This window comes from Staurois parvus, unplaced genomic scaffold, assembly GCF_062004578.1.
Source record: "Staurois parvus isolate SC_StPar_1 unplaced genomic scaffold, SC_StPar_1.0 ptg000151l, whole genome shotgun sequence".
In the NCBI taxonomy this organism is placed as follows: Eukaryota; Metazoa; Chordata; class Amphibia; order Anura; family Ranidae; genus Staurois; species Staurois parvus.
In genome coordinates, this window is record NW_028317947.1 from 17,029,386 (window position 1) to 17,046,628 (window position 17,243).

The 17,243-nt window shown below is 43.8% G+C and overlaps 1 pseudogene; it reads left to right on the plus strand.

Moving 5' to 3' along the window:
• The first annotated feature begins 7,972 nt into the window (after window positions 1-7,972).
• LOC149464543 (microfibril-associated glycoprotein 4 pseudogene) lies at window positions 7,973-9,058 on the plus strand (annotated as a pseudogene).
• The last annotated feature ends 8,185 nt before the right edge of the window (window positions 9,059-17,243 follow it).

The following is a 17,243-nucleotide window of genomic DNA, read 5'->3' on the forward strand; positions in this document are numbered from 1 at the left end:
CTTTAGGAATTCGACTGTATCTGTCAAGGCTTAAGCTGACCACACATGGTACAATCTGGTTGTATAATATAGTTTAGATTTATCAACACCCGTCTACTCTGGGGGACTACCGAGAGCAAACACCCCGTGCATTTACATGGGAACATTTAGTACTAGAGAGAGCCAAACTCCCATGGGCCCTCCATACATGAAACATTGCAGAATCTCTGGGACTCGTTGATGTGCTGCGTGGGATCTCTGCAATCTCTCAGCTCCGCAGGCTCTGTGTGGAGTGGAAGGAGACAAGGGATCAGCTGGAGAAAAGGAAACACATTGCTCTGGTGTAGGCTGCCTCCGCCAAGGAAAATCAGGCAGGGAGCTGATAGACGCAAGTCTCCCATATTGCTGTGCACCTCTCCTCTGGAATAGTATTCTCAGAAATGAAAGATATTGATAATGGCCAGAAAAGACTTTTGAAAGTGTGAAAATTATTATTATTATTCAGGATTTATATAGCGCCAACAGTTTGCTCAGCGCTTTACAATATAAAGGGAGACAATACAGCAACAATACAGTTCAATACAAGAGGGAAAGGAGGGCCTAATCCTGGGAGCTTCCAATCTAAGAGGGAGGGGCTGGTGGTACAAAAGGTAATAACTATGGGGGGGCGAACTAGAAGATTTGGTTATTAGCTGAAGGCAGGATAGGCTTCCCTGAAGAGATAGGTTTTCAGAGATCGCCTAAACATGAACAGAGTAGGTGATAGTTGGATAGATTGGGGTAGAGAGTTCCAGAGGATGGGTGAGGCTCTGGAGAAGTTCTGGAGACGAGCATGGGAGGAGGATGCAAGGGAACTAGAGAGCAGGAGGTCGTGGGAGGAGCGGAGATTATTATTATTATTATACAGGATTTATATAGCGCCAACAGTTTTCTCAGCGCTTTACAATATAACGGGAGACAATACAGCAACAATACAGTTCAATACAAGAGGGAAAGGAGGGCCCTGATCCTTGGAGCTTACAATCTAAGAGGGAGGGGCTAGTGGTACAAAAGGTATGGGGATGTGGGGGATGGACTGGTTGGAAGAGTAGAAGATTCCATTATTAGCTGAGGGCAGGATAGGCTTCCCTGAAGAGATAGGTTTTCAGAGATCGCCTAAAAGTGAGCAGAGTAGGCGATAGTTGGATAGATTGGGGTAGAGAGTTCCAGAGGATGGGTGAGGCTCCGGAGAAGTTCTGGAGGCAAGCATGGGAGGAGGAGGCAAGGGAACTAGAGAGCAGGAGGTCTTGCGAGGAGCGGAGATTATTATTATTATTATACAGGATTTATATAGCGCCAACAGTTTTCTCAGCACTTTACAATATAACGGGAGACAATACAGCAACAATACAGTTCAATACAAGAGGGTTAGGAGGGCCCTGATCCTTGGAGCCTACAATCTAAGAGGGAGGGGCTGGTGGTACAAAAGGTAGTAGCTGTGGGGGATAGACTGGTTGGAAGAGTAGAAGATTCCATTATTAGCTGAGGGCAGGATAGGCTTCCCTGAAGAGATAGCTTTTCAGAGATCGCCTAAAAGTGAGCAGAGTAGGCGATAGTCTGATAAATTGGGGTAGAGAGTTCCAGAGGATGAGGGAAGCTCTGGAGAAGTCCTGGAGATGAGCATGGGAGGTTGTAGTGTGATCTCACATTGGTGGCTAGATGAGAAATGCCTTCTTACTAAGGTTGGACAAATGAAAAGAGACCCCATTGATTATCAATGCAGTGGTCCCTTAGTGGTCAAAAAGTCATAACCTAGCTTAGGTGGCCAGCGTAATTCTCCCTTACGGCTAGTACATACAATGAGGAAATCGGACAAACGATCGTTTGGTGTTTTTGGAACGCCAGTCTTTTGTCGAATCCAAAGGGGGATTACTAACAGTATGAAAATTATCCTATGACAGAATACAACTGGATAGGAATGAATAGGATAGAACAGAATAGGAAATGATGATATTCTGTGTGAGCCCTCTTCTAGCCACGCCTAGAGATATACACGTTTCCCTCTTGTGTGATCTTGCACGCTCCAATTCTTTTGTACGAACAGCATACTAATTGCACAATAATTGTTCGATCTGTTATCTAACGAGAAAAACTTTTGTTCATGTTCCTTCAGAAAAATTTCCTACGAGCAGTCGTAATTGGCTGTTGTAAGCTGTCTACTAACAATTAGATTACAGAAGGATTGCTCTGATTGTGGTTATCATTGTCCAATTTTCTCATCGTGTGTTCTAGCCATTACACTGGATGTCAGTGGAACAGATCCCTCTAAGATTGGTGGTCAGTGGGTGGAGGATCTTCTTGGACATTGGTGGTCATTTGGAGAGTCAGTTGAAGAAGGACCCCAGTACACTGTTGGTCAATGAAATGAATGCTCCTTGGTCTATTGGTAGTCAGTAGGAAGAATGTCCCTTATATTGGTGGTAAGTATGAAGAATGTATTTCACATTGCTGCTCATTGGGAAGAATGTACATTACATTGGAGGTCAGTTAGAAGAATGGTCCTTACATTAGAGATCAGTGAGAAGAATGGTCCTTACATTGGAGGCCATTGAGAAGAATGGTCCTTACATTGGAGGTCAGTGGGAAGAATGTCCCTTACATTGGTGGTCAGTCGGAAGAATGTCCCTTACATTGGAGATCAGTGAGAAGAATGGTCCTTACATTGGAGGTCAGTGAGAAGAATGGTCCTTACATTGGAGGTCAGTGAGAAGAATGGTCCTTACATTGGAGGTCAGTGAGAAGAATGTCCCTTACATTGGAGGTCAGTGAGAAGAATGGTCCTTACATTGGAGGTCAGTGGGAAGAATGCCCCTTATATTGGTGGTCAGTATGAAGAATGACCTTCACATTGCTGCTCATTGGGAAGAATGTACATTACATTGGTAGTCAGTGGGAAGAATGTCCCTTACTTTGGAGGCCATTGAGAAGAATGGTCCTTATATTGGAGATCAGTGAGAAGAATGGTCCTTACATTGGAGGTCAGTGAGAAGAATGGTCCTTACATTGGAGGTCTGTGAGAAGAATGTCCCTTACATTGGAAGTCAGTGAGAAGAATGGTCCCTACATTGGAGGTCAGTGGGAAGAATGCCCCTTATGTTGGTGGTCAGTGGGAAGAATATGCCTTACATTCGAGGTCAGTGGGAAGAATGTCCCTTCCATATGAGGTCATTCGGAAAAATGTCCCTTACATTGGTGGTCAGTGAGAAGAATGCTCCTTACATTGGTGGTCAGTGGGAAGAAAGCCCTTTTACATTGATGGTCGGTGGGAAAAATGCTCTTTACATTGGTGGTCAGTGGGAAGAATGCTCCTCACATTGGGGGTCAGTGAGAAGAATGCTCCTTATAAATGTGGCAAGCGGTAAGCATGCTCCTTTACAGTATGATAAAAAGATCATTGGTGTCAGTGGTTACTTAGCTGACAGTCATAAATTGTTCAGTGGTCAAGGAACCCCTAGCAACCTCTAGAGTTCCCTAGCGTTGAACCCTAGAGTTCCATGGAACCCTGATTGAGAAAGGTTGATCCAGAACATTCAATGGATTTTGTTCATATTTCCAGTAAGGGTTTCATCATAGAAATTGTCATCACTAGAGGAACAGCTGTCGAGACAACCAGAACTGGACAGGCTACATTTAGACACCATAGGTATATCTGTATGATGATGTCCCACCCCGTATGTCAAGTGGTTATTTTTGACTAAAACACTCCTAGAATGAGCTATTGCAGGCAGCAGGGTGTTTGTTCTATGTGTAGAGTGACTTATCAATATGTGTGATATCCATTCAGTCGTATCCGAATCTTGGCCAGCTATGGGCCAGCTCTGTCGGCATTATGTCTGATACGCTTGAAAGCCTCTTTCCATAGAACACCAGCTCTTTCCTCTACCTTTCCCAGTTGCATGGGCTTGGAACAGACATGTAGAATGTGATAATACATGTGCATATCTAATTTATACACACATAGCAGTACCAATTTAGACAGGAGCCAGTAAACCTACCAGCAAGTCTTTGGATCATGAAAGGAAACCAGAGCACCCAGGGGAAACTTACACAAGCACAGGAAGAACTTGGCTAGGTTTCAAAGCCAGGACCCCATAGCTGCAAGCAGGGGCGAACTAACAACTCGTGGGGCCCCCGGGCAATAGGGGATCATGCGGCCCCTGTGTCCTCACCCACACTCAAACCACACCCAAAAAAAGACTATGAAAGGTACTAGGGACATCCCATGGGGCCCCCTACTGACCCTGGGCCATCAGGCAGTGCCCGAGCACCCGAATGGTCAGTCCGCCCCTGACTGCAAGGCATAACTCAAACCACTATTCCAAACAAGAGAATTGAGAGAGGGGTTGTGTCTCTTTAAACTGTAGTGAGCCTTGTGCCTTGTGCCTCTTCTCTAAAACGCTTGCGCCTCCTTTCCTCTACAATGTTCTTGCAGAATCTTGTTACATATGTCCTGAGGTGGCCAAAGGAAAAACAAATTAAGGAAATGTTATCACAGATAGATCATTTGGTGTTTGGCGCTCCACCCTTTTAACCTTACTTGTTGGAGGGTGTCAGCCTGCCTTGCGTGTGGCCTAAGCAAGCAGCCAAGTTGACCCCCAACATAACACTGACATTCTGGGAAATACAGGACTTTGCCCAACAACTCTCCCCGATGTGTTTGTGGCAGGTGGAGACCGACCCTCGATCCACCCTCCTGGCTGCGTGCTTCATCCCTTCACTCCCACGGTTTTCAGACACTGGACACCCTCTCCAGGCCCAACAGCCAGGGGACACCAGTAGAGCTCCCCCTTACACTCTTCAGAGCAGCATTCGTACCAAATAAACACACCACAAGGCTGGAAATGGTTAACATTCTTTACTGAAAGCCTCAAGTGATACCTGGCTTCAATTGAACAGCACAGTTCATTAGAGTAATGAACTTTATGTCCCAGGCCTTGCTGGTGGATGCTCTTGTCCTTGCAGTTAGATGGGCCTAATGTTCTTCCTGGCCAAGGATGGGGGAAACAGAGGGGTAAACCAGCTTCATGGCTCTCTCTTCTATCTCCTGGGACTAGGATGGGCACCCCAGGGCACCTTGCCCTTCCCTAGGAGGGGGGAGAGCAGGAGAACAGCAGATAATGTTGCCTCTACTTCTTACTTCCCCAAACTGCCCACCTCCCAACTAGGGCCTGCTTATTCTCCTAACCTTCTCCCAAGGGGCACCTTAAAGGGGTCCCCACTCTACCACTTGCCTACATACTGTCACATGTTTACTGGAAGTACCAGGAACTCCACATGGTTACAGCAACTAAAAGAGCAGGCAGGGTAGCCCATGGAAGATAAGTATCAGCAATGAAGGGAGCTGCTGTCAAGGGAACTTGTATCTACTGAAGGGTAGAACTGGAGGTCAGCTGGTGGATCCTCATGGTATGACCATGTGACCAAATGTCTTGGATTTTGGTTATGTGAACACTACTCTAGGGAGACTCAAGCAGAAATTTCTCAGAGAAAGACATTTCATCTCTAATATTACCTAATTATATATATATATATATATATCTATCAGCAAAACATCACATTAATAAGTATTTAAAGCTCAACTGTGCTGCATGCAAGTATGCTGATAAGAAACAAGTTGATGAGAGGAAAGAGTTTGTTGAGTTTAGGGAAGAGACCTCATACAACTCCTTGACTGTCCAATCACAGGCTGGGGGCAGGGAGGTGACCTAAATATATTGCTAAACTACAGTAGAGAAAACTTAGGTGACCAACCTCGCTCTGCTTTCTGGTCGGGCTGTGTATGTCCCAGGACTGGCTGGACAGAGATATACACTCGCCAGCCACTTTATTAGGTACACCTTGCTAGTACCGGGTTGGACCTCCTTTTTCCTTCAGAACTGCCTTAATTTTTTGTGGTATAGATTCAACAAAGTGTTAGAAACATTCCTCAGAGATTTTGGTCCGTTGACAAAATAGCATCGCGCAGTTTCTGCAGATTTGTCAGCTGCACATCCATGATGCCAATTTCCCATTTCACCACATCCCAAAGATGCTCTTATGGATTGAGATCTGGTGACTGTGGAGGCCATTGGAGTACAGTAAACTCATTGTCATGCTCAAGAAACCAGTTTGAGATGATTTGAGCTTTGTGACTGTAAAATTGAGACTCATCAGACCAGGCAATGTTTTTCCAATCTTCTATTGTCCAATTTTGGTGAGCCTGTTCAAATTGTAGCCTCCGTTTCCTGTTAGCTGACAGGAGTGGCACCCGATGTGGTCTTCTGCTTGCTGTAGCCCATCTGCTTCAAGGTTCAACATATTGTGCATTCAGAGATGGTATTCTGCATACCTTGGTTGTAATGAGTGGTTATTTGAGTTACTGTTGCCTTTCTATCATCTCGCACCAGTCTGCCCATCCTTCTCTGACCTCTGACATCAACAAGGCATTTTCGTTCACACAACTGCCACTCACTGGATATTTTCTTTTTTTCAGACCATTCCCTGTTAACTCTAGAGATGGTTGTGTGTGAAAATCCCAGTGTATCAGCAGTCTTTGAGATACTCAGACCAGTTTGTCTGGCACCAACAACCATGCAATGTTCACTTAATCCCATTTTTTCCCCATTCTGATGCTTGGTTTGAACTTCAGCAAGGTGTCTTCAGCACGTCTAGATGCCTAAAGGCATGGAGTTGCTGTCATGTGATTGGCTGATTAGCAATTTGTTTTACCAAGCAATTAAACAGGTCTACCTAATAAAGAGGCCGGGGAGTGTAAATGCTCTGGCAGATTAAACTACTCCTATTTATGTATTTCAGTTTTGTATTAGGCTTTTTACCTGGAGGTCAGATTGAACTTTAATTGTAAATGAATAAAAAAATTAGTGACCCCTTTTAATCCAGTTATGTACTCAAAAAATACTAAAAGTGGACCTTTGCTCTCCTAACACACTTTCTCTTTTTCCCCACTTCTCATATAACCAGATTTTTTTAAAAACATTTTTGTAGGAACACATCTCAGCACCTCCTGGTTTCTTGTCTAGGCAAGAATTTCATATTTGTTGCTTGCATCCTCCAGGGAAAAACAATGTCTACATCCCAGGTGGCTTCGGGGTACTCTACCGCACATGCACTGTAGTGCATCATCATGGGGGCTGGCTGTCTCTTTCCAGTTTTTGCAGCCAGTCCCCTGATGATATGGTGCCAGTTGCAAAAACCCAGAAGAAACAGATGGCCCCCTGATGATTTTAGAAGAATATGGCAACGCGAACTGGATGTTTAGAGGTGGATCCCTACAGAACACAGCTTGATCGCTGGGTATGTGAGTATGGTATTTGTGCATAACTCCCCTTATAGGCAAGGGGGAAAAAATGGAGGGGGGGTTGGGATCAGGGGCGGACTGACAACTCATGGGGCCCCCGGGCAATAGGGGATCATGGGGCCCCTGTGTCCTTGCCCAAACTCAAAAAAACCTATGAAAAAGGTACCAGGGGCATCTCATGGGGCCCCCTACTGACCCGAGTTTCCAAATGGTCAGTCCGCCCCTGGTTGCGATCCTTTTCAAAATTAACTAAGTAGTGCAACAGCCTCTCTTGCCTTCCCCATCTCTTTTTTAGAAAAGCAGGCCTCTGATCATAAGCTTGCATTACATCAGCTGGCAGGACCACAAGACTACGGCTTTGTTTACAATGGTTTCTCCGATCTGACTGGGTGCAGTACTTAGTAGTCTATGTAACAGCCGTTTGCCTTTTTTTTAACCATAGTTTTTTTTTAATTTAAATTAAGCAAAAAAAAAAAAACTAGAAGCCTTCATCATAGCTATCAGCAAACAATACACAGATACTTGGTGATATGACAGAAATTTAGCAGATACCTGGGACACACAGGGATACGCCTGTTGTGGACTGTGATTGGGCAATCAGCACACTGAGATTTATGGAAACGCTGAGGGAATATAAATAACCAGAGGAGATGTTTGTTAATTGTATAAAGTTCTTGGAAACACAAAACATTTGGACACACAGAGGCTAGAAGTATCACGGGCTGAAGATGTGGCATTATTTCTCTGTCCTCAGCTTGTTTCTGCTTCTGGAGAGGGGCCATCAGACTTTTAGGCTTGCCCCCTTGAACCAGGAAAACATTGGCACCTGTACAGACACATGCCACCCTCATGACTGTGCCGAGGTGAATGCTCAGGGTTATAAGGAAAATGGCGTCTATCTGATATATCCCGCTGGCCCTTTGTTCAGTCCGATGCCAGTGTTTTGTGATATGACCAGCGAAGGGGGTCCTTGGACAGTGATCCAGAAGAGGTTTGATGGAAGCGTCAACTTTTTCCGAGGTTGGGCAGACTATAAGGCTGGGTTTGGACAAGCCGACGGCGAACACTGGTTGGGCTTGCAGAACATCCATCGCCTTGCCCGAAATAAGCCGCAACGTTTAAGGATTGACTTGGAAGATTTTGAACGAGAACATCGATTTGTGATGTACAGTAACTTTTCTCTCTCTCCGTTTGCAATATCTCCCGAAGAGGATGGCTACAGACTCTATGTTGATGGATTTGAAGAGGGGGATCCTGATAAACCTGCAGGAGACTGTTTTTCAGAATTCTCTGGGGTACCATTTTCCTCGTACGATTATGACAGAGATGCATCCATTGGTAACTGTGCTAAGGCCTATCAGGGAGCTTTCTGGTACACCCAGTGTCACAATGCCAATCTTAATGGTAAATACTTGCATGGCCCTACCAAGGAGTATGCAGCTGGAATAGTCTGGTCTTATTGGAAAGGATATTATTATTCTCTAAAGGGGAGTGAGATGAAGATAGCTCCATCAGGGTCTTTAGGCGGCAGCCTAGCTTTCTAATATGGCATTTCTATTAGAAGATTATTAGATTCCACAAGCATATATTCTTTTGTAATGAGGATAAGTGGTACTTAACCATCCTCTTTTAAAAATGATTGGAATGAAAGAATATGTTGTATTACTAGTTGCATAGATCTAAACATTTACTTTGTATTCAATGTCTGAAAAATAAAATCAAATGTTTTATTGCAGAAATAAATTGAATCAGTTATTAGTCTGATAGAGGCAAATGCAGTGGGTAAAGCCTAAATCTAAGCAACCCTAAATTTTAGTATTAGATAAAGTGGAAGAGTAAACATTTCTGCCTGGCGTTTTACTTCTATCTATGACTCCACTGGGGAGATTTTCATTTCCTGTTCCTCTGACACCTGTTACAAGAATCGGGAAGTATGGTTGTCATTGGACCAGGTAGGCATAGACAGCAATACAAATATTGAAAATGTTCTTACTCTTCCACATCTTACCAAGAATGTGTTTTGTTTTGTGTGTGTCACTCTGGAGATATTTCCTATCACTACTTGTCCTTACTGGAAGTATGGGGAAGTCTTCCTAAGAGGGACACAAAAAGTAGTATAAACCTGAAGGAGGCTCTAAGGTTTGACATATCCATAATGAATTAAAAAAATTTAGTTGGAGTTGGATTTTACCTGATGTAAATGTAATCTATGCATGTGGGCATCTATGAATGAATGGTGTGTGTTTGGCAATTTTTGCACGTGTTTTTCAAGTATTCCCATTGTAGTCTTTTTGAGCAAAAAACACGTGAAGCTTTAAGCTTTTTTCTCAAAAGAAGCTCTGTATTTTTTTCTTAGCTACAAGCAGGGGCGGACTGACAACTCATGGGGCCCCCTGGTAATAGGAGATCATGTGGCCCCTGTGTCCTGGCCCACACCCAAAAAAGCCTATGAAAAAGCCAATGAAAGGTATCAGGGGTATCTCATGGGGCCCCCTACTGACCCCGGGCCCTCGGGCAGTGCCCGAGTGCTTAATGGTCAGTCCGCCCCTGGCTACAAGCTTCAAGCAACATTACGCTCAGGTATGAATGGGCACAATTAAAAACCATGGGATTTTGAATATGGAGCTGTCAAGTTTTACCTGAGTGAAAACAATCACTGCTTTTAAATCTGTTGAGGAATCCAGGGATTTCACCAGCTCCATTCCTGGCTTTATCCACCAGTTGATCATTGTCCTTGAAGAAAAAGTGAGACTCCATGGTAGAAGGTTGACAGTGCCAGATACTCTACAGGTGAGATATCACCACTAGAATACCTGGGAGGTATGAGAAGCCCAAGGGTTGATTAAGTCCACCAGTTACTATCCATAAATGAACAAGCCCGTAAAGTAGATGTCAACCTTAACTGAATGGCATTCTGTAAATCACTGGGTATCATAACCAAAAATTATTTTTTTAAAATTAAATCTTTCTCCCCTATTCATCTGGCAGGAGATCGGTGTTGCTGATCTCCTGTAGCATCTTTGCATTTTCTCATGCTTGTGTAACTTGCATTGATTTCCATCACAAGCCCGTGTGACACGGTGACAACCCAAGAGCACACCTGCAAGACAGTGACAGAGCATTGTCACCGTATTGAAAGTGTCTGGACAAGGACCGTCATAGCAAGATCACCAGGTATTATTTTAATGAAAGCGGCAGATTTAAAAAGATTAAAAATGACCATACAATGTATATGACATTTTAATGACTAGGTTTACATCTACGGTAATGTTTATTTACTTAACTGAGAAAATCCTGGTATGTTATTAAAACAGGAAAATTGTGGTTGACAAGCATCTCAGTCACTATGGCAAATGGCGAATCCTGCAAAAAATTTTTTTAAAACAGTACTAATAAATCTACAAATGTTATCAGTACTTTCTAGTCAAAGTAGAAAATGTAGAATGGAAATACATATTAATTAACCTGCCCTAGTTTTGGACTGTATACTGCTAGGTCAGATTCTCAGAGTGTGTGAGACCTGACATTCTGGGGGCCATAAATCCAGAAGTGGTATTCCAACTGAGCTATGCCATGCTGAAGAAGAGCAGATACCGTAGACTTTAATAGTATTACATGCAGGGGCGGACTGACAGCTCATGGGGCCCCCGGGCAATAGGGGATCATGGGGCCCCTGTGTCTTTGCCCAAACTCAAAAAAGCCTATGAAAAAGGTACCAGGGGCATCTCATGGGGCCCCCTACTGACCCCGGGCCCTCGGGCAGTGCCCGAGTTTCCAAATGGTCAGTCCGCCCCTGATTACATGGTCTCTAGCAGTTGGAGGACACAATATAACACAAGTGGACTGATTCATCAAGCAGCAAAAACACTCAGAACTAAAAAAGCACTCTAGCCATCTAGCACAGCCTTTCTCAATCTTTTTACCCCAGTGGAACCCATGAAATAATTTCTGGATCTGAAAGTGGAGTTCCAACTGAAAAAAAAAAAAAGTCAGCAGCTACAAAACTGTAGCTGTTGACTTTTAAAATACGGCCACTTACCTGTCCCTTGGTCCAGCAGTGTCCTCACCACAGCTGGTTTCTCCGGCTGTTTTCTCTCCCCAGCGCCGGCATCTTCAGTGTGGGAACCACTGAGTCATTCCATTGCACGAGAAGCACTGCGATTTGTGCATGGCCCCCTAGTGTCACGTGTCCCAGAACACTACGGGGAGAGAGGGGGGAGGACAACTTCCTCTTCTGATCGCCTAGGCGATTGCAGTGGAAGTGGGAGCGGGTACCTGTCAAATTTGGGTACCCGCTCCTCCAAGGTGCCAATCCTTAATGGGGAGCGGGGAACAAAGGCTTAAAGCGGAACTTTCCCTTTTGGGTGGAGCTCTACTTTAAGGAACACCATATAAAACTAATTTATTGGGGTCATTTGGAAAAATATTTCTTATATTAATGACCAATTGGAAGAATGCCCCCTTACAATGGTAGTCTGGATACCATCCTTACAGACAGCTAAAAAAGATCTCTGGTGTCATGCTGTGGCTCAGCCAAATGGCATTGGCACTGGAGCTATGCAAGCACCATCAGATGGGAGGTTAACTAGTCACAGCTTAAGGAACCCCTAGCAACATCTGGCTGCTTCAGTATATATGAGTAGTACTCAGCTCTACTATTATATGCCAAGAAAATTGCTTGACGTGCTGTTTTAGCGCACCTAAAAGTGGACCTTTAATTTGAATAATATAAAATACTTATATTTGCGTAATTCTGGCCAAGTGACCATAGCTGTTCCTGCTTCTTTGGCTTCAGCGTCCGAATGTTATGGGCCCGGGGTCAGTAGGGGGGCCCTATGAGATGCCCCTGGTACCTTTTTCATAGGCTTTTTTGAGTTTGGGCAAGGACACAGGGGCCCCATGATCCCCTATTGCCCGGGGGCCCCATGAGTTGTCAGTCCGCCCCTGGTGAGCACTGATCGATCCGAGCAGAACACTGTGAGCCCAGGCTGCAGGAGGATGATGCAGAGGTCAAGCGACGTGTCCATGACAGCCTGGGCTTTCAGAAAGAGACTGGATGATGCTGAGCATCATTCAAATCAGGAATGGGGCAATGACAACTGTGCAAGAAGGATGCCGAATGCAGCACTAGAGTATGGGGATGTTAAGTAGTGCAAATGTTACCACTAACAAGAGGTCCCAAATGGTAAAAAGAAAATAGGGTAACCTGGAGATGGCTTTAATATGTCTTATATGTACTTTTAGCATATCTTTATAGATTAGAGGCAGCAAAGACTTCTCCACATGTGATAGGCACCAGGGGTGGACTGACCATTTGGGCACTCGGGCACTGCCCGAGGGCCCAGGGTCAGTAGGAGGCACCATGAGATGCCCCTGCTAACTTTCATAGGCTTTTTTGGGTGCGGTTTGAGTGTGGGCGAGGGCACAGGGGCCCCTTGATCCCCTATTGCCCGGGGGCCCCATGAGTTGTCAGTCCACCTCTGCTAGGCATCCTTCACTCTAATACACAGGGGCCTTTCAGGACTTTTTGTAACCACTTGCTTTTCTTCAGCTGCTATTCAGAATTTCCCCTTCTGGCACTCGGTGTAGCAAACAAGACCCAGACCCAACTATCCGATTGACAATCAGCTCTGTGTTTCAGATGCACTTGCAACATCCCTTGCAAGGTACAGCTGTTGCTGTTTGCTGACTACCTCATCTGGGATTTTGATCCTTGGCTACGTTATTTATATTGTTTCTGATTATAATCCTTTTTTTATTGATTTACTGATTATAATGCATTTTTTATCCTGCACACACAACAGGAGCACCTACCTAACTTAAGCAAATCCCTTTGTGGCCATAAGAAGCTGATGTTAGGAACTACATTCCAGTGCTTCCTGTTCCAGCCATTAAAGTCAGCCCACCAAGGGATTTTCTTGTAAGGCAGGGATATTTTTAGTCTATTTTAGGTTGTCTAGGGCATATCTTTGGCATCCCATCTATATTTATGAAAGAGAAGACCAAGAGCAACAGACAGTGTTGAATAATTGCTGCCCTACATCCATGTTAAGACAGCTGAGGGTACTAAAGAAAGCCTTCTGTACGTAGGAAAACTTTCTCTGTATGGTGTTTCATTCCAAGCAGTTGGGGATCATACCCATGGAACTGGTTAATAGACAATAGACTTTTCAGCTTCAAAAACAAAAAGGCATTGACCTGTTGTCCAGTCATCACTAAGATACTGGTTATGCCAGCTCCGGAATAGATTTTAGATTGGGCGTGTTGCCAATTGTTCCCAAATAGCTATCTTCAATAAGAAGCCCACCACTACAATAAAAACTAAAATAAAAAAAGTGTAAGTTTACCCTAACTCTGGGGTCACCAATCCCAAAAGAACTAACACCAAGATGGGTAGCAAAGTGGGTTGTGCCCTCCTTTCACCATTCCTTGCAGTAGGCATGATATATGCATCATACTTATTGGAGTAGTCCCAAGTGACTTGGTGAGTAATGTAACATTCACATCACCGCTTTACGTTGGCACCACAGTTAATGACATGGTCACCAAAGGAAAATTCCATCCACCCAATCAACTACTAGTCAAGTACAATGACTTATTTATGAGAGATAGATAGAGAGATAGATAGATAGAGAGAGAGAGAGAGAGAGAGAGAGAGAGAGAGAGAGAGAGAGAGAGAGAGAGAGAGAGAGAGATAGATAGATAGATAGATAGATAGATAGATATGAAGATCAACCTTAGCAATACCCTGATCTTTGCTTTCCAAGTCCAAAATGGTGTCACAAGTAAATGGGACAAGCATTTTGCATGTCTCAGTGATAGTCAGGCCACTTTGACATTACAAACCAGGAAAAATATTTGGGGATTTAAGTGACTTTGAAAGTGGCATGGTTGTTGGTGCCAGGCGGGCTGGTCTGAGTATTTCAGAAACTGCTGATCTACTGGGAATTTCACGCACAACCATCTCTAGAGTTTACAGAGAATGGTCCGAAAAAGAGAAAATATCAAGTGAGCAGCTGTGTGGACGAAAGTGCCTTGTTGATGTCAGAGGAGAATGGGCAAACAACCCAAACAACCACTTTTTGCAACCAAGGTATGCAGAATACCATCTCTGTCAAACAATGAAGCAGATGGGCTACAGCAGCAGAAGACCACATCGGGTAGCAAGGTGTATCTAATAAAGTGGGCGCTGAGTGTATGTATTACAGTTTTTTCAACTTGTTCTTTTATACTAGAGGCAGGGGCGGACTGACCATTTGAGTACTCGGGCACTGCCTGAGGGCCCGGGGTCAGTAGGGGGCCCATGAAATGCCCCTGATACTTTTTTATAGGCTCTTTTGAGAGTGGGCAAGGACACAGGGGCCCCATGATCCCCTATTGCCCGGGGCCCCATGAGTTCTCAGTCCGCCCCTGACCAGAGGTCTCCAAACGTTCTAAACAAAGGGCCAGTTTACCATCCTTCATACTTTAAAGGGATTGGACTGTGCCCAATGGAAGTAAACAATGCCCCATCTTTGTTATTAGGGAGAGAAATAGTGCTCCATCATTGGTGTCAGTGACAAGAACAGTGCTCTATCATTGGTGTCAGTGAAGAGAATAGTGCCCCATCATTGGTGTCAATGGAAGGAATAGTGCTCCTTCGTTGGTGTCAGTGAAAAGGAATAGTGCCACATCATTGGTGTCAGTTAAAGAAATAATGTCTAATCATTGGTGTCAATGGAAGGAATAGTGCTCCTTATTATTATTTATTACATGTACTTATATAGCTCCGTCATATATATTGGACATTCACATCCGTCCCTAACCCTCAAGAGGCATACAGTCTAAAGTCCCTAACTCACATTCATACATTTAGACAGGGCCAATTTAGACAGGAGCCAATTCACCTACCAGCATGTCTTTGGAGTGTGGGAGGAAAACAGAGTACCTGGAGGAAACCCATGCAGTCACAGGAAGAACATGCAAACTTCAGGCAGGTGGTGCCGGGGTTGGGATTCAAACCAGCAACCCTAGTACTGCCAGGTGGAAGTGCTAATCATTTAGCCACTGTGCTGCAAGCCTTTGGTATGCAGATCAGTGCAGTTCAGGCTGAGTAGAGTAGAGAGATGGATGCAATAGTTGTGTAGGTGTGTGGATTATTATTATAATACAGGATTTATATTGCGCCAACAGTTTGCTCAGCGCTTTACAGTATAATCAGCGTTTTACAATATAGCTCCTTCATTGGTGTCAGTGAAAAGGAATAGTGCCCTATCACTGGTGTCAGCGGAAGGAATAGTGCTCCTTCATTGGTGTCAGTGAAAGAAATAATGCCTAATCATTGGTGTCAGTGGAAGGAATGGTGCCACATTGTTGGTGTCAATGGCAGGCATAATGCCTCAAGGACCGGATAAAGGCAAGCAATGGGCTACAGTTTGGAGACCACTGCTTTATACTGTTTTTAATATAATTTCTTTTCTTTCTGATATTAGGATAAGCTAGTACTCTTTATCTACTGTGAAAGCTATGACTAAAAGCAGATGGCAAAGACTAGTAACCAGCATTGCCTGTTGCTTTCTTGCATCTGGTCATTCCCCCATTACTGACTTACCAAGCCATGTTCCACACTGTGTTTCTGTGTGTGGAGGCTGCCATCTTGGTAGGGAGCAGGGCTTTGCTTCCTTATGTCAGGGACACCTTGTTTCTGATGGGGCTATAGTCAAGCAGCAGGGAGTTTCAGCAAGAACACCTCCATAGAATAAATGAAGTAAAAAGAGGTTAGGTTCTCATGTACAGCTTCCTCTCTAGCAAGAACAGCAAGGAACACAACAGTGGAAGCAAAAAAATCAGACAAACAGTCAGAGGCAACAGTGCCTTAGTTGGCCTCACATTGCCAATATACAATACAGCTATGAAGTTCAAGGCACAGGAAAGAAAATGCTATTTTGCAGGAGGAACTGAAGGCAGAATACGAAAATATTTTCAGGATACTTCTTAAGCAGAATTTCCATATGATTTTTTTTATATTGCTGCTAAATACCTCAACTCTTCTCTCAACTTTTTGAACTTCAGTGAAGTCCGAATAGCAACCTTATTAATTCATTCTTTCATTTTCTGATCTGGTTTTTAAAAGAAAGATCGGCTCATGATTAGCACAGTATAAAGAGGTAGATCTGAACCGCCATTTTTTGCATAATCCCAATGCTTATCATCAGAAAGAAAACCCAAAATCCATCCATTGATAAACCTAGTTACTTAGAGAATCCCCAATCCATTACACTATTCTGTTGCACATGCAGTACATATGTTCAGCAGCTATGAAACAAATGTTGTACCAATGTATTTTTCCCATGGATACAGCCATATTTTGTCAAGACATATAGGGCTCCCATGCATTGGCCCCAGAGGCTTTTCCAAAGCTTGGTATGTCCTTGTGAAAAAGTCATTGGGTGGGGCCATTTTTCTGCCAACACAGATACTTTTTTTTCAACCTTTTCATTTAGAAGGTCCAGATCTTAACTAAAAGTTCTCATTTCCCATCTATGTGCTAAACAAATTTTGCATGCATGATCAGACCTAATTGGCAGCCCAACAGTCAACAAACTATGGGCTGACTACGCAGCTACAAAGTGCAAGGCAGTGGCTTAGTGTTGTCAAACTGAAACAGGAAGTGCCACTAATGGCAGGATCTCCAGCTAGGAACTTTTGCCACAAACTGCCAAAAAATGATTTTCTTAAAATACTACATACAATAGGGCATTATGCTAAACATACTGAAACTATTTTAGGTTTACATAAACTTTAAATACCTGAATACAGAATTGCATCAACATTGTGTGTATTTCTTGAACCCAAAGTATTATATGTATTTCATTATATTAGTAGGACATGCCACACTGGTCTTGCATGCTTTACCGAAACACTAATTATGGCCTGTTTATGTTAGTTA